Genomic DNA, 27,147 nt, shown 5'->3' on the forward strand with positions numbered 1-27,147 from the left:
GTGAGTCTGAGAACTGACAGATGCAGTGAGATGTAAACCAAGGCATGAGTTAGTCAAAGAGAGATGCGGGAGTGCAAGCTCACAGGGCACAGAGGCCAAGGAGCAGTGAGACTTACAGGCAAGGATCAAAATGCTGGTGTCAGCCCTAAAAGACCATCCCCCTTTCTCTGGGAATGTCACCCTCTTAGAGGAGAATGCAACTTCCAGAAAAATTCTCAGCAGAGAGGGAGGGGGGGAACCCCTGGCTAGGATCCTCTGAGAACACCCACACTATCAATGTGGGGACAGACAGCACAGACAGACCCCCTCGTGTCTGTAACTTATATCTCCTGCCCTTTGGAAAGACAGACGAACTGCTTCGATGAATGAACCAGGAAATGTTCACGCCAAGTTCCCCTGAACATGAGCAAGGAGAAATCCAAACAAACTATAAATGTCAATAAACCATTTGCCAATGGATTCTTGAATCAATAAATGCTAGGAATCCAGGGAAGGAGAGCCCTTCTGAGATGCAGCATCGACGTTCTAGTTGAATAAGGGAAGACGGAGGTTTGATTTCACCGTTCAGACCCTCACTCAGCACAATGGATTGCCTTTCACCCAACATTCGTCTCTTCTTTCCCTCATCTTCCCACTGGGATGGAAAGAATCCTCCCCTCTGCAGCGGGGTACTGGTGTAGACTGAGGATTGAGCATCTAGCTAAATTTAAGCTCTGGGCTGTCGGCCATGTGCTGAGCAATGCTGTTCAATTAGCAGATCTTTCCTTTGTAAACCACGTGGTTGACTGCACAGTTTGTTTGAGTCTCTGCCATCAAAATAATTTTTATATGGGCAGTCACTGCTCAGTGTTCTGCAAGTCATTTCCCTTGCTTGAGACCATACAAGGTTAGAGTTTTTGTCTACTTCTTTCAAGGTTCAGCTAACTTGTTGCTACAGGTTTTTACAGACAATTCAAAGGAACCCAGAGTTCTGAGGTTCCCAGGAGAAGAAATGCGGGTAAATCAAACCCCTGGTTGATGTGCAGAAGAAACGAACAGGGAGAATCTCAGTGAGTTTACCCAGAGGGGCTTTACAACAGACTTTGCTCCAAAATCCTATGATCAGGCCAAGCCCTGATATTTTAAACAGACAGAAAGTTGGCCGGGAGCCTCCCTGAATGACTGTGCTGCTGATGTCATTTTACACCTGCCACAACCATCTATCTTCTGAGGGTGCAAAAACAAGTCTGAGATGGCTTTGAAGATAAGCACATTCAGGGCATGCTGACTTGCAAGCAGAGAGAGAGAGAGGGTGTGTGTGTGAGTGTGTGAGTGTGTGTGTGTGTGTGTGATCACAGCGGCGGGGCAGTATGTGTGGAAACCCAAGGAGAAAACAGCACCCAAAAAAGTTGCCTGGGGGGGCGGGGTGAATTTCGAACATCGCTCTAGCAGTGTTGTTTCTGCCACCTGTATCTGTCTCTCTTCTTCCCTTCTGGGGCCCCCTTCACCAAAACAAATGCCCAAATGTGGGCACTGGCAGGGTGGAATAGGTTATATGGTCAAACATCAGAGCTGAAGTTACTGCAGAGATAGCCAGGGTGACACAGACCTGACCTTGGGGGTCTCTTTGGGGAAGGGCCCCATCCCCTCCTTTATCCAGTCAGGAATGTAACACTTTGGAAGATTACTGGGAAAGGGGTTTTATTCTGAAAGCAGAAGTCATACATTCAGCTGGCAAAAAGCCTCCACTCGCACTGATAGGAAGAAGTTATGAAAATATTGAGAAAAACAGCTGTCAGGCGATTTCACAGCTAGACTTTTTGGCCTACCTTTTCCTCCTGCAAGAGGCAAGCTCCAGCAGCCTTCACACTCGTCTTGCATCACAAATGCCCAAATTGCTGTTGTTATCGATTCTCCAAGCTCCTGGCAGGTCTCAGGGGTCCGGGGAAACGTGAAAGGGAGCAGAGACTGGGGCTTGCTTCCAACACCCCTAGAGCTTCAGGTGGGGTGAGATCATGAGGCGCAGCTGCAACTCAGCTCTTCACAGCTTGTTTTCTGCTGACGTCACTGAGCTTGTTAGCAGCCCCTCACCTGGACTGGAGGCAGAATTAAGAATTAGCAGTCACAGGGCCGGGCACGGTGCTCAAGCCTGTAATCCCAGCACTTTGGGAAGCTGAGGTGGGCTGATCATGAGGTCAGGAATTCGAGACCAGCCTGCAACATGGTGAAACCCTGTCTCCACTAAAAACGCAAAAATTAGCTGGATGTGGTGGCACATTATGTAATTATAGCTACTTGAGAGGCTGAGGCATGAGAATTGCTTGAACCCGGGAGGCAGAGGTTGCAGTGAGCTGTGATTGCCCCATTGTACTCCAGCCTGGGTGACAGAGACCCCATCTCAAAAAAGAAATAATAAATAAGTAAAAGAATTAGTGATCATAGGTGCATCCAACCACTTGACTTCCAGGGCTGCAAGACTGTGCCCCATAGTAGTAGAGCTGAGAGACCATAGCTCTGTAAACATGGGTGGCAGGGCCTTGGCAGAAGGGTATCAGACGTGGGCTCAGTGGATCTCACCCTCTGGTGCCAAGGTGCAGTTTTCTGTCTTCCAGGCCTGCTCTGCCATAGGTGGTTTCTCCTTGCAACCATGTCTCCATCTTCCTGTCTCCTTCCCTTCCCCTCCTCCTTCCTCTCTCCCTCTGTGTACCTGGGATCTTTCCAGCTGCCACCACCTCTGCCTCCCAGGCCACCGACTCAATCAACTCACCTAGTGCCAGGCCCTGCTCCCGACACTGGAGACAGGATGGGAACAGGGCAAAGGGATCCTGCACTTCCACTGATGTGCGATGTTGGGGCAGACTGCTCGTCAGGAGGCAAAGAGCAGACGCAGTAGCTTCAAGAGGTGGGTAGCACAGTAAAGATGAAATGGAGAAATGAGACAGAAAGTGATGGTGGAGAGGGATTCATTGTTGTAGTCACTTTGGTCAACAAGGCATTTCTTCTTTTTTTTTTTTTGAGACAGAGCCTCACTCTGTCACCCAGGCTGGAGTGTAGTGGCGTGATCTCGGCTCACTGCAACCTCCACCTCCCTGGTTCAAGCAATTTTCCTGCCTCAGCCTCTGGAGTAGCTGGGACTACAGGCATATGCCACCATAGCTAGCTTTTTTTTTTTTTTTTTTTTTGTATTTTTAGTAGAGATGGGGTTTCATCATGTTGGCCAGACTGGTCTCGAACTCCTGACCTCAGGCAATCTGCCCACCTGAGCCTCCCAAAGTGCTGGGATTATAGGCGTGAGCCACTGTGCCCGGCCAAGGCATTTCTTTTGTAACTTCAGACTTGAATATTGAAAACAAGGTGGCCATGTGAAGATGAGGGAGAAGGTGTGGCAAGTGCAGATGTCTGAGGCAGCAGACAGCTTGGGGTATCTGAGACAGGAAGAAGGCTGGTGTGGCTGGAGCTCAGTCGGCCTAGGGCACAGCAGTAGAAGATTCGTTGGAAAAGTTGCAATGTGTAGGAAAGGGTTTGGGTTGGGTTGGGTTTGAATGGAAGTCATTGAGGGGGTTCAAGCAGATGAATAGTGAGCTATTATTTGCGTCTAAGAAAGCATCTGAGGCAGATATGGTGGTTCACGCCTGACACCCCAGGACTTTGGGAGGCCAAGATGAGAGGACTGCTTGAGTCCAGCAGTTCGAGACCTGACTAGCCTGTGCAACCAAGAGACCCTGTCTCTACAAAAAATATTTAAAACTTAGCAGGTCATGGTGGCAAGCACCTGTAGTTTACACCACTGTACTCCAGCCTGGGTGACACAGCAGACCCCCGTCTCAAAAAGAAGGGAAAAAAAGACCAGGTACAATGGCTCACACTTGTTTAATCCCAGCACTTTGGGAGGTCCAGCCTGGGCGACAGAGCAAGACTCCGTCTCTAAAGAAAAGAAAAAAGAAAAAAGCAGGCATCTGTCTGTGTAGTGGAAGAAGAATTGCAGAGAGGGTGGGATGGTAGCCGGGAAGTCAGCTGGGAGGCTTTGCAGGGGATGAGAGCAGCTTAGACCATTAGCATGGCAGAAGGTGGGGAGAGTAGGGGTCAGACCCAGTTTAGCCTTGAGAGTCACATTGGATGTAATGAAGATAAAGAAGCGAAATTTCCTTCCCTTCCCTCCTTCCCCCCCCAACTTCCCCTTCCTTTCTCCCTTCTCTTCCCCCATGTCTCCCTCCTCCTCCCCTTTCTCTCCTCCTTCTTCCTCCTCACAATGCTATGGTGCCATATACTGACAGTAGCAGATACAGGGTAGGGAAAAAAGAAAATCAAAAGAAGTATTTTGGCCAGAACTGCAGCCTCTACCCACCTTCCTGAAAATTGGAGAAGGCACTCCCTGTAGAAAAAGGTACCTTTTCTACAGTGTGGATAAAGCCCCACATGAGAGCTTATGGCTTTGCAAAGCTAACATTGGGCTGCATCTCAGCCCGTCTTCCTTCCATGGATGGCTGCCTTTAGGAAGTGCACAGGCTGGGCAACAGGACACGGTGCCCCTGGTCTGGGCGATATTAAGTCTGAGAAGCCTATTCAGCGTCCACGTGAGGATGTTAATTAGATAGCTGAGGATATGGGTCTGGATGTGAGGGAGAAACGGGGCTAGAGGTATAAATTTAGGAATCCTAACAGCGTGCCGTGTTTAACATCAGAGGACTGGATGAGGTGCCCGTTATATGAGGATGAGGAAACTTGGGGGGCTGAGGATGAAGCTTGGGACACTTCGCTATTTAGCAAGTAGAAGGAGGTAGAAAATGCTACAGAGACCCAGAATGAGCTGTTGCTGAAACAGGAGGATAACCTGGAAGGTAACAACCTAGAAACCTGTGGAGAAAATGTGTTAAGCGGCAGAGATGGGCTCCGCGGGATGTTGGCGAGAGTTGGAGTAAGATGAGGATGCGCAGAGCTTTTGGGAAGACAGAGATGCCGGGGCGCAGGGTGCTGGAAACGGAGGGGGCGGCTGAGCAGAGTGGGCTGGGGAGAGAGAAGGAAAACAGAGGCAGCCGCTTCAGACGTTGGGACCAAAAGGGTAAGAGAGAAAAGGAGGAGGTGGATCTGGGTTGGCTCTTTAAAGACAGGCGATCTTTAAAAAGATAGAGCTTCTTATACGCCGAAATGATCCAGTAGTGAGGGGAAAATTGATGGCTCAGAAGGGAGGGCAGATCCTGGGTGCAGAGTTCCCAGGAAGGAGAGGAAAGAGGGTCACGGGCCTGGAGGCTGGTGGAAGGGCGTGGCTCTCCACCGCTTGCCTCTTGCAGAGCCAGATTATGGGTTGAGAGTGGAAAGCATGAGGTGTGAGAGGAGAACACAAAGGATGACTTAGCAACCTACAGAGGGGGAAGTGAAGTGTGGGATTGCGGGGGCTGGTGCGGGCTCCCTGCGGATCTGCAGCCACCTGCAGCTGCAGGCACAGAGCTGGCCCAACTAGAAAGGAGGCCGAGAAGACCAGGGACTGCACGGAGTGTGCAGGGAAATAGCTAGAGCAAAGGGCACAGACTCTTAAAAACAACAACGACGAAAAAACGGGCTGGGGGAGTCTGCAGTAAACATACCAGAGTATAATTATGATTTTGAGGCAAACAAAACCTTTCTTAACTGAGTCACAGTGGGAGGAAGTATTAAGAGAGCTATTCAACGAAACTAAATATACGTGTGTATGTGCACACACACCAAAGGTACTGTCATGTGTATGTATATGCACACACACGCCAAAGATACTACTGTTAAGGGAAATTGCAAGCACTTATTTTATAAATGACTTTTCAAAGCACTTACTAAGTTCAAGCCGTGTAGCAAAAAAGTTATAAGCATTATTTTGATGTAATCCTCTGTACAGTACTATAAGTACAAAATATGAACTTTAAAGTTCATGTTTTTTTTTTTTTTTTTGAGACGGAGTTTCGCTCTTATTACCCAGGCTGGAGAGCAATGGCGCGATCTCGGCTCACCGCAACCTCCGCCTCCTGGGTTCAGGCAATTCTCCTGCCTCAGCCTCCTGAGTAGCTGGGATTACAGGCACGTGCCACCATGCCCAGCTAATTTTTTGTATTTTTAGTAGAGACGGGGTTTCACCATGTTGACCAGGATGGTCTCGATCTCTTGACCTCGTGATCCACCTGCCTCGGCCTCCCAAAGTGCTGGGATTGCAGGCTTGAGCCACCGCGCCCGGCCCAAAGTTCATGTTTTTAACTAAGTTATAATGCTTCTTCCAACTTGGAACGAATATTTACAACATATATGGCAATTTTAAAAGACTGAATATGCAGGGATTATAGAAAGCTCCTATAAAGCAATAAGAAAAAGAAGAACCTAACAGAATTTGTAATGAGCAATCTGGCGATATTTGAGGTCATCTCCTTCTACACGTTAATTCCTCTTTAAAATGTATTTAATGGAAATGAAACATTTAAAGATATACATTCAAAGGTTTTGTAATCACATTCTTTGTTATAGAAAAATGAAAACTGTCCAAGTGTCTACCAATAAGGCACCGGTGACAAATTATGTAAACAACCCAATTCAAAATGTTAAAAATATTGAGACTGCTATGTGTCTGTACGTGTCCCCCAAAACTCATATATTGAGACGTAATGGCCAAGATGATAGTATGAAGAGGTGGTGCCTTTAGGAGGTGATTAGACCATGAGAGCTATGTCCTCAGGATGGGAAGAGTCACTTACAAATGGCTGGAGAGAACCAGATAGGCCCCTTTGCCTTTCTGTGCCTTTCGCCAGGTGAGAACACACAGCATTAAAGGTGCCATCTTGGAAGTGGAGAGCAACCCTCGCCAGACACCAAACCTACTGGCTGTTGATCTTGGACTTCCCAACCTCCAGAACCATGATAAATATATTTTTATTATTTACAAATTACCCAGTTCAGGCATTTTGTTATAGAAGCACAAATGGACTAAAATGTAAGAAGCAAAAGAATTGACTTTGAAAAAGTCTACAATATCTTGTTTAGAGAATAAAATAATTTAGCTAAGTATGTAGACTATTTAACCTCTATAATATACACATATATGTATATAAAAATTATAGGATAATATACACAAAACTTACCGTTGGGGGGCTTTTATTTTCTATGTGCCATCATTTAAGTTATTTTACATTGAATATACTTTAATTTTATAGTCACAAAATAAATAAAAATGTAAAATAAAATTTTGTATAATTAAGAGACCTCCTGCCTCAGCCTTTCAAGTAGCTAGGACGATGAGCTATACCACCATACTTAGCTACTTTTTTATTTTTTGTAGAGTTGGGGTTTTGCTCCATTGCCCAGGCTAATCTCAAACTTCTGGCCTCAAATGATGCACCCACATTGGCCTCCCAAAGCACTGGGATTACAGGTGTGAGCCATTGTGCCTGGCCCATAGGTATTGTTTATCCTGCAGAGTTCCCAGCATAACATCAAGTATAGAGTGAGCAACAAACAGCACTTAACTGATGGAGAAGTTGCTCCAACTGTGCTTGCTAATATACCTGCTTTCGACTGCTCCATTTGTTTGATTAACAACACTGGTTCTGTGCCCACTTTACTTATTAATTAGGAGAGCTTAAGACACCTGAGTGCTCAAGGTAAATTAGTGGAAGGGTTCACAGCTGAACTCTGAGCCTCTTGAGGTCTATATTTGAGTCATGTATTTCCTTGGCCCTTAGCATAGAAGTCATGTTGTACATAGTCAATATATATTGGATGAATGGATGAATGAACTAATGAATAAGTATCCATATATCCTTCAAAACATTTGTGTTTGCTGAAATGTTTTACATCCAAAACCATCATATGTTAGACCCTTCTATCCAAGTGTGATTAGCAGCAATGGTTTCATGCCAGAGCTCCTTAGAAAGGCAGAATCTTGGCCAGGGGAGGTGGTTCACACCTGTAATCCTATCACTTTGGGAGGCCAAGGCAGGTGGATCACGAGGTCAGGAGTTTGAGACCAGCCTGACCAACATGGTGAAACCTCATCTCTACTAAAAATACAAAAATTTAGGTGGGTGTGATGGTGCACACCTGTAACCCCAGCTACTCAGGAGACTGAGTCAGGAGAATTGCTTGAATCTGGAAGGCAGAGGTTGCAGTGAGTGAAGATTGGGCCACTGCGCTCCGGCCTGGGCGACAGAGCGAGACTTTGTTTCAAAAAAAAAAGAAAGGCAGGATCTTGTTATCACTGTACCCATGCCACCCTCAGCCCCAACTGCTGATTCAAATCGGTACTTGTCTCTGACTCCCAGGAATTCTTATGCCTGGAAAAGTGTGAGAAGCACTGCTTCAGAGGGAAAATATTTGGCTACAGTTTTTTTTTTTTTAGATGAAATCTCACTCTGTCACCCAGGCTGGAGTGCGGTGGTGCAATCTCAGTTCACTGCAACCTCTACCTCCTGGGTTCAAGCAATTCTCTTCAGCCTCCCAAGTAGCTGGGATTACAGGCACACACCACCACGCCTGGCTAATTTTGTATTTTTAATAGAGTTGGGGTTTCAATATGTTGGCCAGGTTGGTCTTGAACACCTAACCTCAAGTGATCTGCCCTCCTCCGCCTCCCAAAGTGCTGGCATTATAGACGTGAGCTACTGTGCCCAGCTTTTTTTTTTTAACTTCTGGGTTTAGTGTTTTTTTTCTACCTCTTTGGTACCTAATTACAAGATTTTGAGGTTTTGCTTGAGAAAGGACCAGAAGAGGATGTTCTGAGCAACAGCAAACTATCGCCAGCAAGGAGAGATTTTTCAGAGGATTTTTTTTTTTTAAATAAAGGATAAAATGTCTGACTGTTCACGTACTTGTCCTCCGTTTTTCAACTTTTGCTTTGCCTGGTTTCAGCGTCTCATGGGTTGGTCCGGATTAGTGCGAGAAGGCCCCCTCTTTTGGCTGTTAACCCTTCATACACTGCACCTGTAGCAAGGCTGTGTGGTCCTGAGAAGCTGCCTGGGTGGGGGTGTTTTCCATCTGGGAAGTAGCTCAGAGCCCACTTCAGCTTCCAGGGACAAAGAAGGCTGCAGTCTTGCCCTCCTCTCTTCTGGCCACACTCCTAGAGCCCTGTGAAATCGCCACTGCCTGCCAGCTCTTCACAGACGGGCCGGGGCGGGCTCCGCAGGGTGTCCAGGATCATGATTGAGGGGCCCTGGCAGGGAGGAGTGGAAAACAAGGCCTCAATTCCAAGCCCGAGTCATACTTGTAAGCTGCTTGACGCTTTCCAACGGAGCGCAAATGCACACTGCCCTCAGCCAGGGTTCTGAGCCGGGCCAAGCCTCCTGGGCAGGGCCCAGGGTAGTGTCTCCTTGGGGTGGTGCCCCCAATGTCCACAGGCAGGCAGGGCCACAGTGAGTCACAGGGGTACAACAGCTCTGTCACTTGAGGGGCCCTGGGAGTAGTTCTGTTCTCCTTGTCTTTCTACCCCCTACTTCTGCAGTCCCCATCCCATCTAGTCTGAAGCAGGCCAAGCTGGGCTACGGTGCGTGTGGCTTGAGCTGCAGAAACTTGACTTTGTGACTGGGACGGACAGTGCTGTCAGGATAAAACTTCCAAAGATACAGCCTCCCCACCACCTTAAATGTACCCAACAGACTTCTGCTAGTCCGTCTAAAATAACAGAAGTAAATATTGTAGGGCAGCAAAACATGCCTCTCTTTATCCTTCTAGGTTCCCTGGCTGGGCTATGAATTCAATTGACATAAGGCAGATGAACAGGAAAAAAACATAGCTAATTATGCATGAGAGTCCGGCAAATTAGGAGCCTCCAAGAAGGGTCAGATGATTGAAGCTTTTACGTAGCATCCTGAGCGACTGAAAGGAATAGGGGCTTGGGGCTTCTTGGGGGTGGTGGTGACGAAATCTTCACTATCCTCTCAGGATATGAGTTCACCTTCCCTGGTTGGTAAGATTCCCTGTGGGGATTCATGACATTTGAGTTCCTTTTGGAGGATTTGTCTCTTGGCAGATAAGGGGAGCTCAGGGAACTGTCTGCTGGCATCTGCTGTTCCCCAAGAGCCCTCAGTTCAAAGTACTCGGCATATCAAAGCAGCATGGTTTGGGTGGCATTTGCTGACTCCTTTGGTGTCATCCAGTTTTAATTATATCCAAGGTTGTTGGATAGAGTTGGATTTGATGAAGAGGTAAAATACTATTATAACAAAGGAAACGTTTCTGGAGGTTCAGAGGTGTATCCTAAATGAATCATATGCAAGTTCTAGCTTGCTGTCTCTCTTTCTCTCTTTCTCCCTCCCTCCCCCTCTCTTTCTCCCTCTTTCTTTCTTTCCTCTTTCTCTCCTCCCTCCCTCCCTTCCTTCCTTTCTTTTTCTTTTTCTCCTCCTTCCTTCCTTTCTCTCTCTCTCTCTTTCTTTCTCTTTCTGTCTTTCTTCTTTCTCTATATTTCTTTATCTTCTTTTCTTTTTTTTCCCCTTTTGTTCTGTGGCCTAGGCTGGAGTGCAGTGGCATGATCTCAACTCACTGCAACCTCTGCCTCCCAGATTCCAGCAATTCTCCTGCCTCAGCCTCCCTGCCTGGGACTACAGGCACGTGCCACCACACCTGGCTAACTTTTGTATTTTTAGTAGAGATAGGGTTTCACCATGTTGGCCAGGCTGGTCTTGAACTCCTCACCTCAAGTGATCCACCTGCCTCAGCCTCCCAAAGTGCTGGGATTACAGGCATGGACCACCGCACCCAGCCTCTAGCTGCTTTCTTTAAGAAAGGGTCCTACAAAGTGTGGACACATCATTCCAGGTCCAGACCAAGATAGATTAATGAGCCCAGAAGCTACTGACTTGAGCTGCTAAATATTTTAACTCGCTACCTGTCACTCATTCACTGCTGGCAGGACCTTGACAATTGGCAAAAACTGAACTCAATAGCTCACTAAAGGACAAAGTAAAGATTATTCTGCCCCTCACTGTTAAGAAGCCATTTCTGGCCAAAGGCAGTAAGCATCGTCTCTCTTTACCTTGGAAGCAGAAGCAAGGTCCTTTTTTTTTGCAACCTCTGGACAAAGGAAAGAGGCCAGTATGCTGGCAGGGACATGGGCTTAGGGGACAGGGACAGCCAAGTGGGTGTTTTAATGCTGCACCTGCAAGTTGTGGGATTGGGCGAGAAAGTTATCCTTTCTGAATCCCAGCCTCTGTAGTTGCAAAATGGAAATAGTAAAGTCCACTGCAAAAGTTTGTTGATTTCACATGGGAACATCTGAAAAACACCTAATTCTGTGCCTGCCTTGCTGTCGCATACTGGAAAATATTCTCTCTTTATTGGCATCAAAGATTCTCTATGGAGATGTGTGAGAGAGAAAGGGGGGCTTCACAATGACTTTTTTTTTTTTGAGGCAAGGTCTCACTCTGTCACCCAGGCTGCAGTGCAATGGCCCAATTTCAGCTCACTGCAACCTCTGCCTCCCAAGTACAAGTGATTCTTTTGCCTCAGCCTCCCAGTAGCTGGGATTATAGGTGACTGCCACCACTCCCAGCTAATTTTTTTTTTTTTTTTGCATTTTTTGGTAGAGATGGGGTTTCACCACTTGGCCAGGCTGATCTTGAACTCCTGACCTCAAGTGATCCTCCCACCTCAGCCTCCCACAGTGCTAAGATTACAGGTGTGAGCCACGATGCCCTGCCCTTCACAGTGACTTTTTTTTAACTTGCCTGTCTTCCCAACAGCCCAAGTGCCTCAAGCCAAGTAATCAGACACACTTTCCCAACTCTTTATCCAGCTTTGTGAAAATCGTGGCTATGAGCACCAACCTCTCTAATGAAATTAGATCTTTTCAGAAGTGTGAATTCTCCCAGGAGAAGAAGAATGCTGACTTCCCAGCACCAGATAGGGATGCATGTCTGGGATGTGCTTTTCTAATCCCTGGAAATGCCTGACTTCCTGAGAAGACTGAGCAGGGCTGGGGATGAGATGCTGATGGATGAGAAGGGAGATAGGGAAAGACAGCAAGTCAGAAAAAGGAGGCACAGGTATTGGAAAATTGGCATGGCTTTGCTCTCTGATGTTACACCATTTATTTGGTGGATGATAAACCTGATACATTTATAGTGAAATCTCTTCCCATACTGGTCATTATATTTTATAAAGATTTTCTAAATGATCTCAGTAGAAATCCCAGTTTTACAAGGAGCCAAATTTTCACCTCACGATGCTATCTTAAAAAACATCTGTCCACAGATATTCCTGGACATCAACTTTCTTTTTTTTTTTTTCTTTTGAGATGGAGTCTTGCTCTGTTGCCCAGGCTGGAGTGCAGTGGCGTGATCTTGGGTGATCTGGCTCACTGCAACCTCTACCTCCTAGGTTCAAGCGATTTTCCTGCCTCAGCCTCCCGAATAGCTGGGACTATAGGCATGTGCCACCATGCCCGACTAATTTTTTGTATTTTTAGTAGAGATGGAGTTTCACCTTGTTAGCCAGGATGGTCTCTATCTCCTGACCTTGTGATCCACCTGCCTCAGCCTCCCAAAGTGCTGGGATTACAGGCGTGAGTCACCACACCTGGCGACATCAACTTTCAAAACCACCATTTCTCTTTCTTATACCACAGAAATATTTAGAAGAATTTTTAGAAACAATTTTTTTAGAAATCTGCAAATCGCAAAAATTTATCAACTATTTAAGCTACTCAAAAGGAGTCAAGAAGAATAGAATGAATATACCCATCTAGCTGTTAATTAGTTTAATTTTATAGGGCTAAAACCAATAAATGTAAAAATATTTTTCAGACTGGGAGAGGTGGTTTACGCCAATAATCCCAACACTTTGGGAGGCCGAAGTGGGTGGATCACTTGAGTCCAGACCAGTGGGTGACATAAGGAGACCCCATTTCTGCAAAACATTTAAAAGTTGCCAGGTGTGGTGGCACACACACCTGCAGTCCCAGCTAGTCAGGAGGCTGAGGTGGGAAGATTGCTTAGGTGGAGGCTGTAGTGAGCCGTGATCGATCACTCCACTGCACTCCAGCCTGGGCAGCAGAGTGAGACCCTGTCTCAAAAAAAATCCTAGAAGGCATATTGATGAAATAACAATACATACAAGGAAAGTAAGAGAATCCTGAACACAGACATCAGGTGGTGGTTGTGTTGAGTAGAGAAGCAAGGAAAGAGAAAAGGGTCACAGAGCTAGAGGGACTGCCTAGGTTTTTGCCTTCTTAGAGGGTATCATGGGTCAAAATCTATTAGAAATTCTGCCTTCAGCATTCTATGAAGGATTCCTCTAAAAGACTTAAAGCCCAGGTGAGAGAAAATTCTAGAGCTCTTCACAAATCACAGGTCTAAGAAAAGACAATGACATCGGATGTGGTGGCTCACACCTGTAATCCCAACACTTTGGGGGGCTGAAGCAGGCAGATCATCTGAGGTCAGGCATTCAAGATCAGCCTACGCAACATGGCAAAACCCTGTCTTTACTAAAAATACAAAAATTAGCCAAGGGCTGTGGCACACGCCTGTCATCACAGCTACTTGGGAGGCTGGGCATGAGAGTTGCTTGAACCCAGGAGGCAGTGATTGCAGTGAGCTGAGATCATATCACTGCACTCCAGCCAGGGAAACCGGGCAAGACTCTGTCTCAAAAAAAAAGGACAGTGAATTTTTGGACAATATACTTCATTGAGTGAGTATGAAATCTAGAGTCACAAAGCCAGTTTTGGGGATGACACTTTATTCAGTGAGTATGCAATTTAGATTCCCAAATCAATAGGACAGCCTTGGGCCTGACTAGATGTAGCAGAACACCCCAGATTTTCTGTACCATGGTTTAGGGACACAAAACCAGGAAACACTTAACCATGCCTATTCTATTGGGCTGACCGAAAAAGAGTTAAACAAATCAAACCAAAAGCACAAAATAAAGCCCATGTGAGCAGCACACGGCACACATGTAACTTTATATTGTAAATCGTTTCCTCATCTTTTCAAAGGAAAGGAATTTCTATAAAGTGATTGTATGTACTACACATCTGGTATCAGAGATATTCAAGATTGCTATAAAATGATTATTTATAACTCCATAGCTACTCTTGTTTACTACATAGATTACATCATCATCCCATATTGTTACATTAAATCAGCATTTTCCCCACTTTTACTGCATTTGTTATCAATCCTGTGTCTCAGGCAAAACTGCCTTAGAGAGAACAGCCTAGAAGGTAATAAATAAGATACATTTTTAATCTGGCCCCAGACTTGAAGGTTTATTCCAGCTGAGTCCACATGTGGCCCAGAGGAGGAGCCCCTCTACCCATTCCCTTAGGCTTTCTTACCTCTTGGAATACCTTTCATGGAGGGGTAGTGCAATATCATCTTAGATCCAGAGCTTTATGGGAGTACCAAGTCCTCTATGGAGCTAAGGCAATGAGAAGATTCTGGACCGGGCATTGGGTAGTGCTGATGGAGTGGGCAGGTTTTGTCCTCATGGTCATTCAGCATCCACTCCTTCTTTGGTAATTGCATTCCAATTTGGGGGAAGGAAGATAGAATTACTCCTCTCTTATGAGATGAGTTTGGTAGAGATTGTTACTCAAGCCTCCATGCCCTTCTCTGGTTAAGGGATATTTACTTGACATAAGCAAGACCAAGTGAACTCTTCCTAACCCAGGAGCCTCTCTGGGATTTGAATCACAATCCCTCCTTGTGTGGGGTAAGACAAAAAAACGGAGTGATGAAAAGACAGGAGGTCATCAGAGTTCATTCATTCAAGTGACAGTACTTGGATAGACTGTCCCCAGATCCTAAACCCCAAGAAAACACCTGGTTCCTGTCCTCTGTAAGCCTGGTTCTAAAATCCTATGAGCCCCTCAAACCCTTTCAATAAATTCCCCTTTCGACTTTGTGCTTAACTGAGCTAGACTCTCTGTCTATTACTTACCATCATAGAACTTGCAGCCTAATCCTGGGGCTGCCACACCATAGCTGAGTGGTCTCGAACAACTCACTTCACTCTACAACAAAGAGGACACAACCTGTCCTATGGAGCTGAATCACACAAATTGGCAAAAGTGAAATCCCCAATCCGGCGAGTGATACGGATTGAGTTTACGCTGCTCTACACGCTCTCCAGAGGCTCCATCAATTCCAACTGCAGAATGAATACGGACGGGCACCATTAGCTCCTGCCTGTGTATGTTCAACTGTCTCCTGTTGGAAAAATCAATGAATCAGTAATAATATTGTCCCCTCTTTCCTGTAAAGGAAATCCGAGGTGAATCCCGAGGTTGCCATGTAAATTTCCTCATATTGTTGCTTTCCTTCCCACCTCCCGCCCCCAAACCTTTGTAAAAATGATAGGCTATGATCTGTGTCTTAGCAGCAGGAAGCCTGTCGGACCCGACTCTTTGCTGAGTCCTTCATCTCCCAGAAGCTCCAGGAAGCAACAAAAAAAGGGGAATCTGCTGCCATCACCCCCATTCAAACCCGGCTCAGGGAATTTTCCAGGGCCAGGCTGCCTTGGGGAAGCTATGTAAGGACTAGAGAAATGTGTTCTCATGCAAACAAACCCCAAAACAAAACAAGACATGCTGCCTTTGGACTGCACTTTGTCCAGCCTAGGGTCACAGCGCCCGTCAAGAGCCCCTCTGGAATACTTGTACCTGGCTCTTTACTAGGGTTAAGTCCTTGTTCTTGTTTTTTAAACAATTATTTAATCAACAAAGCACTCTATAAATTCTAGGTGAAGGGCAGGTACAAAGACAGTGTTCCAGTTGCTAATGCCATGCGAGAAAGCAGCCCAGAAGGTCGTGGATGAAACAACTATCTTAGGATGCCGGCTGATTGGGGCTGGGGAATTTGGAAGGGCCAAAGCAAGGGTGACTTGTGCTTGCTCTGTGGTTCTTGGATAAATCAAAGGGCTGGGGGATGAGAGTGGAGGAAGGAGGACACCCTTCCAGATGGCTTGCTGATGCATATGGTTATGCACCTGGCAGGAACAGGGACTGCTGGAGGGACAAGCTCAAACTGGAAGAGTCCCGAGGGGCAGCCCTTGGGGGAGGCGGCGCTCACTGCCTGCCTTACAGACCCTGTCCCTACCATCACCCTGACTTTCTTTCCACTATATGTTATTGGTGGGAGCAGTCCCAAACTGTGGGGGTGTAGACCTCACCTCCCAAGGTGGGGTCAGTATCAAGGTACTGTGGGCCACATTTAAAACCAGGACAGGCTAGTGACTGGCTTTCTGGGATATTTATGGGTGAAGGCAGGAGGAGAGTCTTGGAGAAGCCCAGATTCAGTTATTCTAAGTGTTCACAATACAGCTCTCAGGTGACTGCTCTTTGTGAGACCAGGCACGGTGGCTTACACCTGTAATCCCAGCACTTTGGGAGGCCAAGGCGGATAGATCACCTGAGGTCAGGAGTTTGAGACCAGCCTGGCCAAAATGGTGAAACCCCATCTCTACTAAAAATATAAAAATTAGCTGGGTATGGTGGTAAACACCTGTAATCCCAGCTACTTGGGAGGCTGAAGCCGGAGAATTGCTTGAACTTAGGAGACAGAGGTTGTGGTGAGCTGAGATTGCTGCCACTGCACTCCATCCTGGATGATAGAGTAAGACTCCATCTCAAAAACAAAACAAAACAAAACAAAAGCAAAGACTGCTCTCTGTGTTTCCTTTCAGCCGGCCAGGGCAGAATGCAGCGTTCTCAGGACTGCGATGCTGTGTCACCCTTACTTTGCTGGGCTTGATAAGTATCACAACCTAAAGAGGGATGCCATTCTGTGCTCTCCAATGCTTGGCGGAGTCCCAGTGGGAAGGGACTCAGATGGTGCTAGAACTGGGCCAAAAGTGAAATGGGGGAGGACCGGTTCTTTCCCTCCTTTGTCCCTAAACTCCCCACTCCCTACTGCTGAGGACCCTCAGAAAGACCTAACTTTTTACACTGATATTTCCCAGAGGCCTAATTGTGCAACAAGAAATAAAAACACAATTAAAGAACTGAGGTCCAGCAGGAAATTTATGTTACATAAATAAGACCTGAAGTGCATAGGAGAGTACCCCAGTCCCCAGCCTTGCTAGTATTGAAGGCTCCAAGCACACAGCTCTGGGATCCTCTGATTTGGGGGATAACCCTTGTGAACAATAGTTCTCTGAAAAGGGATTTTTAAAAAAGAGACTTTATTCCTGTAAACAGTTTGCAAACTAGGGAAATGCAGCCTTCAGTGTAAAATGAAGGTTCTTTCTAGATAACAAAGGAGAGGCTGGGCTTTTTTAGAGATAGTTCCTGCTCATGTTCCCACTCAGGTCCACTTATGCAAATAAAGGATTCAAACTTGCTTAACCGGATTGGTTGATGCTTGCTGAGTTCTAATTTGTTGATGCAGGTCTTAGTCTATTGGTTGGTTCAGGCAACGTAAACAGGAACAGGAAGCAATGAAAGTCCATGGGTTTTCCAGGAACTCTAAATACATGTGTGACTTCTAGTCAGCAAGCAGCAGCATGGCTCTGAATTGAAGTTACGTCCTGTTAGCCAGAGTGTGAACCTCGAGAGAGCCGGCCTTTCAAGGTTCACCCTCGTCATGTGGGCTGCAGAGATTCCTCATTCACCCACTGACAGACACTTGGATTGCTTCCACCTTTTGGGTGTTGTGGATAACTTTAACACTGCTACAAATCTGGGTGTACAAAAGGCTAATTCTCTTTGACCATGGTGTATGTAGCTGGAGGAAAAATGCCAAAAGCTGTGTTTTGACCAACAGTAAAGTCAAAACTGGAAAGATAGATCAAAGTGTGATGTCTCCCCTCAGCCCCTTACTAGGCTTGAGGTGAAGGGGAAGCTCAGAAGACAAGTGCCTTAGCACTCCAACTTTTTCCAAAGAAACCCTCTTTCCAATTTCCAAACTTAAACCTTTTAAACCTCTGATTGGCATAGAACTAAGGGTTGCAAAACATCTTCCCTTCCCTCCTTTGCAAGTCTGTGTGGATAGTTGCATATTATCTCCAAAGGTGGCCACCATCATTTCCTTCTCTCCCTATATGAGATTTTCTTCTCTCTTGGCTCCATTCATCAAGAAGTAGGGGTGTTTTCTGCTCTTCCTTTTTGAACTTGGGCTGGCCCTGTGATTCGCCTTGACCAGCTGGACCTGGAGGAAGTGATGCTGTGTTGGTGCTTAGCCTGGCCTTTGAGAGGCCTGGCATCTTCAGCTCTCTCTCAGGGGAGAGTGCAGCAGGCACGTAAGAAGGCTGATCACTCAGACCACCATATTATGGGGAAGCCCAAGCTAGCCATGTGGAAAGGACACACAAAGGTGTGCTGAGGAACCAAATAAACAGAAGCATTCCCAGCCACATGACCCAGTCAAGCCACCTTAGCTGGTTCCCTGCTGTGGTGTTCCAGGTGAAGTCCCAGACTGTAGTCACAGAGGTGAGCCTCTGTGCCCTGTACAAATTTCTGAGCCAAAGAATTTTGAAGAAATGAAAGAGCTGTTTTATGCTGTGAAATTTTGGTGCATCTTGTTACGCAGCAATGGATAACCTAAAGCGATGGTCCGGCACTTCATTTTGGAATGAGGGAACACTTACTTTACTGTTTTATTCTTAGCCTTTTGAAACCTCAGCAGAAAATGAGACAACTCAAATCCCATTTTAACGTCCTGTTACATACATTTCAAGATCGTCTTTGAAAATGTAGATGTGATGCTTTGTTAACGTTTAGCGGCCTGTCTTTAAACATACTATAGTCGGGCAGAAGCTTCTAAAAGCAGAATCTTTACAATCAGCAGCAGGCTGGCTCCTGACATTTCAGGGCCTGGGGCAAGGGTACAAATAGAGACCTACATACCATATGTCTAGATACTTAAAGGCTGTAAATCAAGCTAACAACCTATTAAATAAAATACACTGTAGCTTACTGCTTTGAAAAAAATGCTGTCATGATGACTTTGAAGTCCAAGTTCAAATTTAGAATTCTTGACTGTCTGGAATTTCACAGTGGAATATGTGGTGTGGGGCAAGCTGGCCCTGGCTGCAGGCCTGTGTTCCATAGCTCGCCCCTTTGTTCTCTCATTCCTTCCATGCTATGGGGGGACTCATTCTCACCCACGGGGACATCCCAGCACATGTACCCAAACTCCACTCACCTGCACATGCAGGGGTGTGATCCAGAAAGAGGACACCTACGTCCCCTTAGTTCTGGGAATGCCTTGTCCCCAGGGGGAGGCACAAAACTGGATAAGAGTCAGAGTTTATTTCCTTAAAGTGAGGGGCTGTAGTAGAGTTTGGCAAACTGCAAAGTCTGATGGGACTGTCCCTTACTTCAGACAATAGTTGCAAGTTTGGGGGTCCCCAGGAGCACCCTCAGGTTCAATAATTCTTTAGAATGGCTCACAGAACCCAAGAAAACACTATACATAGCAAGAGAGGGTGTGTGTATGTGTGTGTTTGTGTGTGCGTGTGTTTTAACAGCTGGAAGTTACACAAGAAAATCAATCAAGGAAAGAGACACACAGGACAAAGTCCAATTGGAATCCAAAGGAAGAAGATACTTTGGTTCTCCTCCCATGCATTTATGATCAGTGTATTAGTCCATTCTCATACTGCTATAAAGGAATACCTGAGACTGGGTAACTTACACAGAAAAGAGGTTTAATTAGCTCACAGTTCTGCAGGCTGTACAGGAAGCATGATGCTGGCGTTCACTTGGCTTCTGAGGAGGCCTCAGGAAACTTACAGTCACAGCAGAAGGTAAAGAAGGAGCCAGCACTTCACATGGCCACAGCAGGAGGAAGAGAGGGGAGGGGAGGTGCCGTACACTTTTAAACAACCGGATCTCATCGAATGCATTCACTCACTATTGCCACAATAACACCAAGGAGCATGTTGTTAAACTGTGAGAAACCACCCCTATGATCCAATCACCTCCCACCGGGCCTCACCACCAACCCTGGGAATTGCAATTTGACATGAATTGTAATTGGGCAGATCCACACCGTGTCAGATGGCATTGCCTCCTCCTGGCCCTGACAATGTGCACAGGGTACAGCCACCTGGGGATGCTCACTCGAGCCTTGGCTGTCCACAGTTTTTGCTTGGGGTCTATCACAAACTGCTCATGTGGGTGACCTTCAGTCTCCAGCCCCTTTTAGAGGCTCAGGCTAATAATTCTGGAGGTTGGAACTGATAGGATGTGTCCCAAAAACCCCATCATAAATCATATCATTAGACTATCCAGTGGCTAAAGCCCTCAGGCAAACAAAGACCTTCTTATTGGACTGGACATTCTGGGGGCTTGGAGATCACCTCTCAGCAGCCAAGAACAAAGGCCAAACTTCTCTCTCAGGAAGGTTAATCCTTCACTTCCCCAGGGCCCAGCTCCTTCTGCCTAGATCTAGATTGATACTGATCAGAAATACCCTTGATGAGTGACAAAAACCCAAAGAGAGTGGGACTGCAGAAGAAATGATGTGGCTGCATATTGAACTCTCCAAGGAGTCTACATTGAAATAGATGGGAGAAATGGAAGGAGAGCCCCAGTCCAAGAAGAGATGCAAAAAATGGCAGTGCCTAGCAGGAAAAACATTGGGAAGGCCAGAATGAGCCAACGCTTGTGAAAAGCATCACCCCAAACGGGCTTTTTTAGTGGTGAGAGGGGCAGACAGTGTCTGGCTAGAGTGCAGTTACATGATTATGGCTTACTGCAGCCTCAACCTCCCGGGCTCAGGTGATCCTCTGACCTCAGCCTCCTGAGTAACTGGGACTACAATCTGGGGTTATAAGCGCATGCCAATACACTCAGCTAAATTTTTTTAATTTTAAGTTTTTTACAGATGGGCTCTTGTTATGTTGCCTAGGCCGGTCTCAAACTCCTGGACTCCAGCAATCCTCTTGAACTGGTCTCCCAAAGTGCTGGGATTATGGAAGTGAGCCACCAGCCCTGGCCCAAAACGGGCTTTTTAGCAACATTCCAAGAAGAAACACCAAGAAGGGTCTTCTCTGGGTGATGGTGTGATGCAGCAGTGTGGGAAATTGGCTCTCTAGCCCCAGAAAGCTCCATGAAGTCGAGGTGTCTGGTCATTTACCCAGTTAGAAAAGCGGCAAAGCTATGAGAAAATTAGAGCCAAAGAGGGCAAGAGGCTAAGGAGGGAAGGTCAAACGTTTGCAGCCCATCTGAACTTGGCTGGGATCTGCAAAGCTCTTGTATTAAATCTTTTCAGAGTAAGATGGGGAAACGTAGAGTAGGAGACAGAATTGGCAGGAGAGTCACGTCTGGTTGTAGATCTCCATGCTCAAAAGTGTCCACCCAGACGACTCCTCTGTTGGTTGTTTAAATTCCTTATTTTATTGTCAATTTGGATGGACTCCTCTGTTGGTTGTTTAAATTCCTTATTTTATTGTCAATTTGGATCAAGAAATTAAAGCTGTCCTTATCACTGCACAGATGACAGGAAGCTGGGAAGGATCACTGATGCCCTGGATAGCAGAATCAAGATTCAAGATCATAGGCTGAGTGCAGTGGCTCACACCTGGAGACCCAGCACTTTGGGAGGCTGAGGTGGGAGGATCACTTGAGCCCAGGAGTTTGAGGCTAACCTGGACAACATAGCCAGACCCCATTTCCACAAAAAAAAAAAAAAAAAAAACTGAAAAATTTAGCTGGGTGTGGTGGCATGCAATCATAGTCCCAGCTACTTGGGAGGCTGAGGCAAGAGAATCTCTTGAGTCCAGGATTGGAGGCTGCAGTGAGCCATGATGGTACATGCCACCTCATTCCAGCCTGGGTGACAGAGTGAGATCCCCATCTCAAAAATGGAAAAAAAAAAAAAGGATCTTGGCAGAATGTAGCACAGCAACAAAGAGAATTTAATTGTCATTAGTGTGTGTGTGTACATATATCTATATGTCCGTGTGTGTGTGTGTGTGTGTACATACACATATATATATGTGTATGTATACACACACATATACATATATATGTAGGTTTTATATATATATATATATATACACACACACACATATACATATATATGTAGGTTATGTATGTACAAGTTTAGGTTATACATGCAACCAGGGAGACCTGGCTTAATAAGAATTCATGTGAAGAACCTGGAGGGGTTTTTAGTTGACTTTAAGCTCTGTGTGAGCCCACAATATAGTTACTCCAAACTATAAACAGGACCTTATGCATTGAGAGAAATAAAGCCAATAAATCCATGGAAGTCCTAGCAGCTCTGCTATAGTCTGTGCTGTCAGACACCTTCTGGAAGACTGTGCCTAGTGTTTTGGCTTTGTATTTTAACCATCAGGTCCAGAGAGAGGTGATCCAAATGATGACTTTGGAAATGGTATCATTTAGGATAGAAAAAGCTCAGGGTTTCGAGTCTGGAAAGAGAAGGCCTGGAGGAGACTTGTGGGCTTCCCGGTAATATTTGAAGGGCTGCCAGGGGGAGAGGGTAGTAGATTTAGTCGATGGAACTCTGGAGTGGCAAGATTAGGCTGTATGAATGAAGATTACAGGAAGGGCTTCAACTCATTACAGAGACGTTTCCAAAATTCAGGCCTTATAGAGCAGTTAGCTTCTCATCCCTGGAAATGTCCACCAGAGATATTGCAGAGAAGGTTTTTGGAATTCAGGAAGATACAGTATCTGAATACAATGGAGGATTCCCAATGATGGAAACTTCAAGCACGATGGCAGGCTGCAGTGCTCATCAAACTAGACCACGAAGGCGGCTGTCGGCTGCCCCCGCAGTAATGAAGGGGTGGCTCTGGTCCCAGAACTAGATCACTTTTCCCCTTTAGTCTTAAAGGTTTGTAATAAATCAGTAGCTTTGTTGCACCCGGACTGAGATTCTGGCTTTTCACGTTGGCAAAAACACTCTCTCATTTGACTGTAATGCAATTGGAATAAAATTAACTCACTTTCCATATGGTCAGGTGTGCAGAAAGCCCACATCCTTGTTCCTTTTTCCCGCATTGGAATTTTTCTGTGTTTCAAACATCTGCACTGCTCATGGTCTCCTATTTGTGGCTGATGAGATGCTGAGATGGCCCAGGGGCTGCCTTCTTTTACTCATTCCTCTATAAAACTCCCAGGAGCTCTAAAAACCAGCTATTTTCTAGAAAGTGTGCCTCTATTATTTTCCATATACAAGATGTGGCACTGTGAAGATATATCTGTGCTGACCTTGTACAAGTTCAACTTGGCTTTTCTTTTCACTGCAAAGAGTACATTTGATGAGAATCAGATGGAGTTGGTGGTCATAAGTGGTGGTTTGCCAATTGAGTTGTACTTGAGAGACGGGAAAATAACAACAGTAAATGCCTTTGCCTTCAGGCTAAGATGCTAATTATTGTGAAATGGACACCTCCAGAGGCAACATGACAATATATAAATTTGCATAAACTTAAGAAAGCTCTTGGGTGTTTTCAGGCCTGCAGGGATGGATGAAATATTTCCCAAATACTTACAAGGCTGACTTCTCTGAGAATGTGACTCATTTTTCCCTGTGTAAACGCATGTGTTCTGTTAGGGTTCTGGTAGACATATGCGCAGCAAATCCTCAGAAGTTAACAGAAAAATCAGCAGATTATGCTAGCGCTGATAATGCTGTTTCCAAACTCAGATGAAGACAGAGCCTGCTGCCTTCATTAGTTGACATTACCGTATCAAAATGAGGCTTATGGTGTTTGGCAATATGACAAATTGTGATTGCATCTACTGTTATCACCCATCCAACTCTTTTTCTGTTTTGTTTTTTACATTTAAAAATGGCCTTTCAATGTTTTACGAATTTCTAGTAGTCTGAGAAAGAGACAACCTCATAGATGACATGTAGAGTGTTTTACCAAATCAACGAACTATTGGTGGGTACCAGTAGGGAAATGTACTCTGTCTTCTCAAATGGTCAATCAAGAGTTTACCCATGGGGACTCCCTTGCCTCTACTTTGTTAAACCGTGAGATGAAGAGAGAATAAGGATAGCATGCACGTGTTGCTATTGGAAGTTGTGTTGTGATGTGACACCATGGAAGCTTCCAGCTCTCTATGAGCACAGCCCTGCTGTGTGCAGACACGTGTGCACGTGTGTGCATCTGTGAGGGCTAGAGAGGTGTGTAGGTGGACCGGATGGCCCTCCTGGCAGTGAAAATTAACCAAACATGAGGCTTTTGGTTACTCAAATTCTGTGCCATCTGAATTTAGATTTAAAAAGCAACTTCAGAAATGACATTGGTGCATGTCAGAGTCTGCTGGGGAGCTTTACAAAAAATAAAAACAAGTACTGGAGCTGTAAACCAGACCATTTGAATCAGAATTTCTGGGAGCAGGGTCCACGCATCTGTATTTTCTAAGCTACCCAGGTAATGCCATTGTGCATTAAGATCAAAGAATCGCTGCTCTGGTCCAATCCCTTTATCTTATGTATTAAGGTCAACTAATTAACGAGGGCCACGTTGAGGCAGAATCTTCAGATGTGTCCTTTTTTTTTTTTTTTTTAATTTTTTTGAGATGGAGTCTTGCTCTGTTGCTAGGCTGGAGTGCGGTGGCACGATCTTGGCTCACTACAACCTCTGGGAGCGATTCTCCTGCCTCAACCTCCTGAGTAGCTGGGACTATAGGCATGTACCACCGTGCTCTACTTTTAGTAGAGATGAGGTTTCATCATGTTGGTCAGGATGGTCTCAATCTCTTGACCTTGTAATCTGTCCACCCTGGCCTCCCAAAGTGCACCAGGCGTGAGCCAGCATGCCTGGCCAGGTGTGTCCTTTCTAAATACAACTAACCCAGAAAGGGAAGAGGATAAAGTTAGTTGTTGGCGACACCTGCCTTTCTGCTCTTCCACACTGACTTCTTTGGTCGATCCCCACTCCCACCCTAATCTTCCAACGCTGAGCCCTCCAGGTTTCTCCTCTTCCTGTTGCCATTTAGTGTTTAAGAAAGATCCATTCACCATCATCGTGCCTGCTCTGTGTTGACTAATTCAAGTATTTCCCTTCCCTGGATATTTAAACGTGTGTTAAAGCTCATAAAGTCACGTCACCTTTCTGGGATTTTAGTCTTATCACTTGTAAATAGAGTTGGGCTTTCCAAAATACGGTTCTCACAGTGGAATCATAGGTATTAGCAAATGGGCAGAGGAGGAATTCTAACCCAGGAAAGATAACTTTTGTAACCCTTGAAATCATAGATTGACCCAGGCTGCTGCCCTTTGCTGTGAACATGCCCAGAGATCTCTTTAGTCCACAGCATTGATTTCGGGCCTGTTCTGTGTCATTAAGGAAGCTACATTTAGCCTTGTCCTCAGGGGTTCATGCCAGCCTTCAGACTATTCCACCATCCCAGATGGAAGATGAAGACGCTCTTGCCCTCCAGATAGAATGAGTTAGGAAATGACAAGGCTACTGTCCTTCCATGCGGCATGTGATATAAATAGCTCTACCGGCAGGAAGAGCTGAGAAGCAGCAGCACAGGTTAGGGGGTGAGAGAATATGCATTGAAGGTTCTTAGTGCCTAAGAAGTTCATTCAATAAATATTTATGGAAACTGCACCTGAGATATACACCCGACCCAAATGAACCCAATGCCTTCCTCAAGGACTGGACATTTTAGTGTAGGAGGCAGAGGCTAAACCACAAACCTAACAGATAAAGCAGCCATATGGAAAGTAAAGGTGCTCAGTGCTGGAGAAAATGCAAGGGAGGTCAGGAGGATGGGAACAAAGAAAATTCAGGCTCTGGGGCAGAAGTCATTCCTCGGGTTTCCTTTCCAGGTCTGGAGAAGGACAAGATGCAGCCAGAGAAGGACTGTGGGTCGCTGGGAGGAGGGCACATTCCCAAAGGGAGTCAGAAGCGAATGGAGGGATGGAGACAGCCAGATCAGGCATTTCCTACAGGCTGGGGAGCAGCAGAAAGAGGCTCACCCCTCGCTCAGTCTGGATGACCTAATAAGGCTTCTTCCATCTTGCCTGCTTCGAGTCTGGCCTCCGAGAGGACTGCCTGTTCTCGCTGGCAGGCACTGCAGAGCCCACAGTGTTTAGGATTTCTGAGCACCACTGAGTGTTCCATGTGACCTTCCTCCAAGCATGGGTGAGGGGTACAGGAAGGGAGGGAGAGGGCTGCAGGGGGAAGGGGGAGGGAGGCGGAGGATACAGAGATGGGGAGGAGTGTAGGAGGGATGAGGGGAGGGATGCTGGAGGGAGAAGAAAGGCGCAAGGAGGAGGGGGAGAGGTAATGGTGCTGGCGGGGGGGTAGGGGTGAGGGAGGGAGGGAGAAGCATGCAGGAGAGAGGAGAAGAGCGCAAAAGGGAAGGGAAGGGGAGGGGTGCGCAGGGTTGGAGGAGGAGGGTGTAGGGAGGAGGGCGGAGCTTCCCATTTCGGGGCTTGGCACCACGCTATCAGCTGAGACAAGGCAGACAGGAGAAGGGATCAGAACAAACGCTAGGGCCCTGCTGTATCGGGCCAGCTTTCCTCAAGTTTCCCTCAAAGCTAAGGAGAAGGTAACTGAGAAGGTGAAGAAAATGAAAGACTCCTGAAGTAGGTGTGCTCCACGGGGACTGGAGGCATTTCTGTCGTGTTTCTGTATCAGTCACAGCACTTACTCTTCTGAGAGCTCATCTGCCCCTGCAGCAGAGCGGGGGCCTCAGGGGTGGCACCTCTCTCCTGGCTGGAGATGGGCTCCTCCACCTCGACGGAGGGTGACTGGTTTGTTTCCAGTTTCTTTTAGGCTCATAGCATTCTGAAGCTGGGAGGGAGCGTGGAGACCACGAGGATGCCGTGGCCTCCGTGAGGGGCTGCGCTGGTGAACGCAGCCCCCAGCACTGAATGAGCTCTTCCCGGCTCTAACTCAGCTCTCAAGGTGTCATTTTTGCAAGGTGCGTCTCTGAACCACCTCTGGTAAATAAAAGGCTGAAACAGAAGGTTTTGAGTTTGTTTTTTGTGAAGGACAGGAACGGGAGCATTAAAGAACACATTTAGAAGAAAAAATGTTCACCGAGAGGTGGGAAGTCAGGCCAACCAGGGAGAGCTTTGTCTCCTGTGACAGGTTCTCTCATCTAAACTAGGATGGGTTTGGGGGTGGGGCCGTCAACCCTGGAAGATGTGGAAGCTGTCTTTCTTACAATCCACACATTTCACAAGTAAGCCAGGTGCTGTCATTTGCATGCACCCACTTGCACAAGACCTGCCGGGAGCCTCCTGGCCAGGGTGAGCTGCATTCTTTCCA

The 27,147-nt window shown here is 46.4% G+C and overlaps 1 long non-coding RNA gene across 1 annotated transcript; it reads left to right on the forward strand.

Moving 5' to 3' along the window:
* The first annotated feature begins 749 nt into the window (after window positions 1-749).
* Window positions 750-26,842, forward strand: LOC116544141. Its single transcript, XR_004265833.1, has 2 exons — window positions 750-1,049; window positions 26,650-26,842. It is a non-coding gene; the product is annotated as an uncharacterized LOC116544141 (long non-coding RNA).
* The last annotated feature ends 305 nt before the right edge of the window (window positions 26,843-27,147 follow it).

The sequence above is a fragment of the Sapajus apella genome, unplaced genomic scaffold (genome assembly GCF_009761245.1).
Source record: "Sapajus apella isolate SASKATOON/1434 unplaced genomic scaffold, GSC_monkey_1.0 scaffold207, whole genome shotgun sequence".
In the NCBI taxonomy this organism is placed as follows: Eukaryota; Metazoa; Chordata; class Mammalia; order Primates; family Cebidae; genus Sapajus; species Sapajus apella.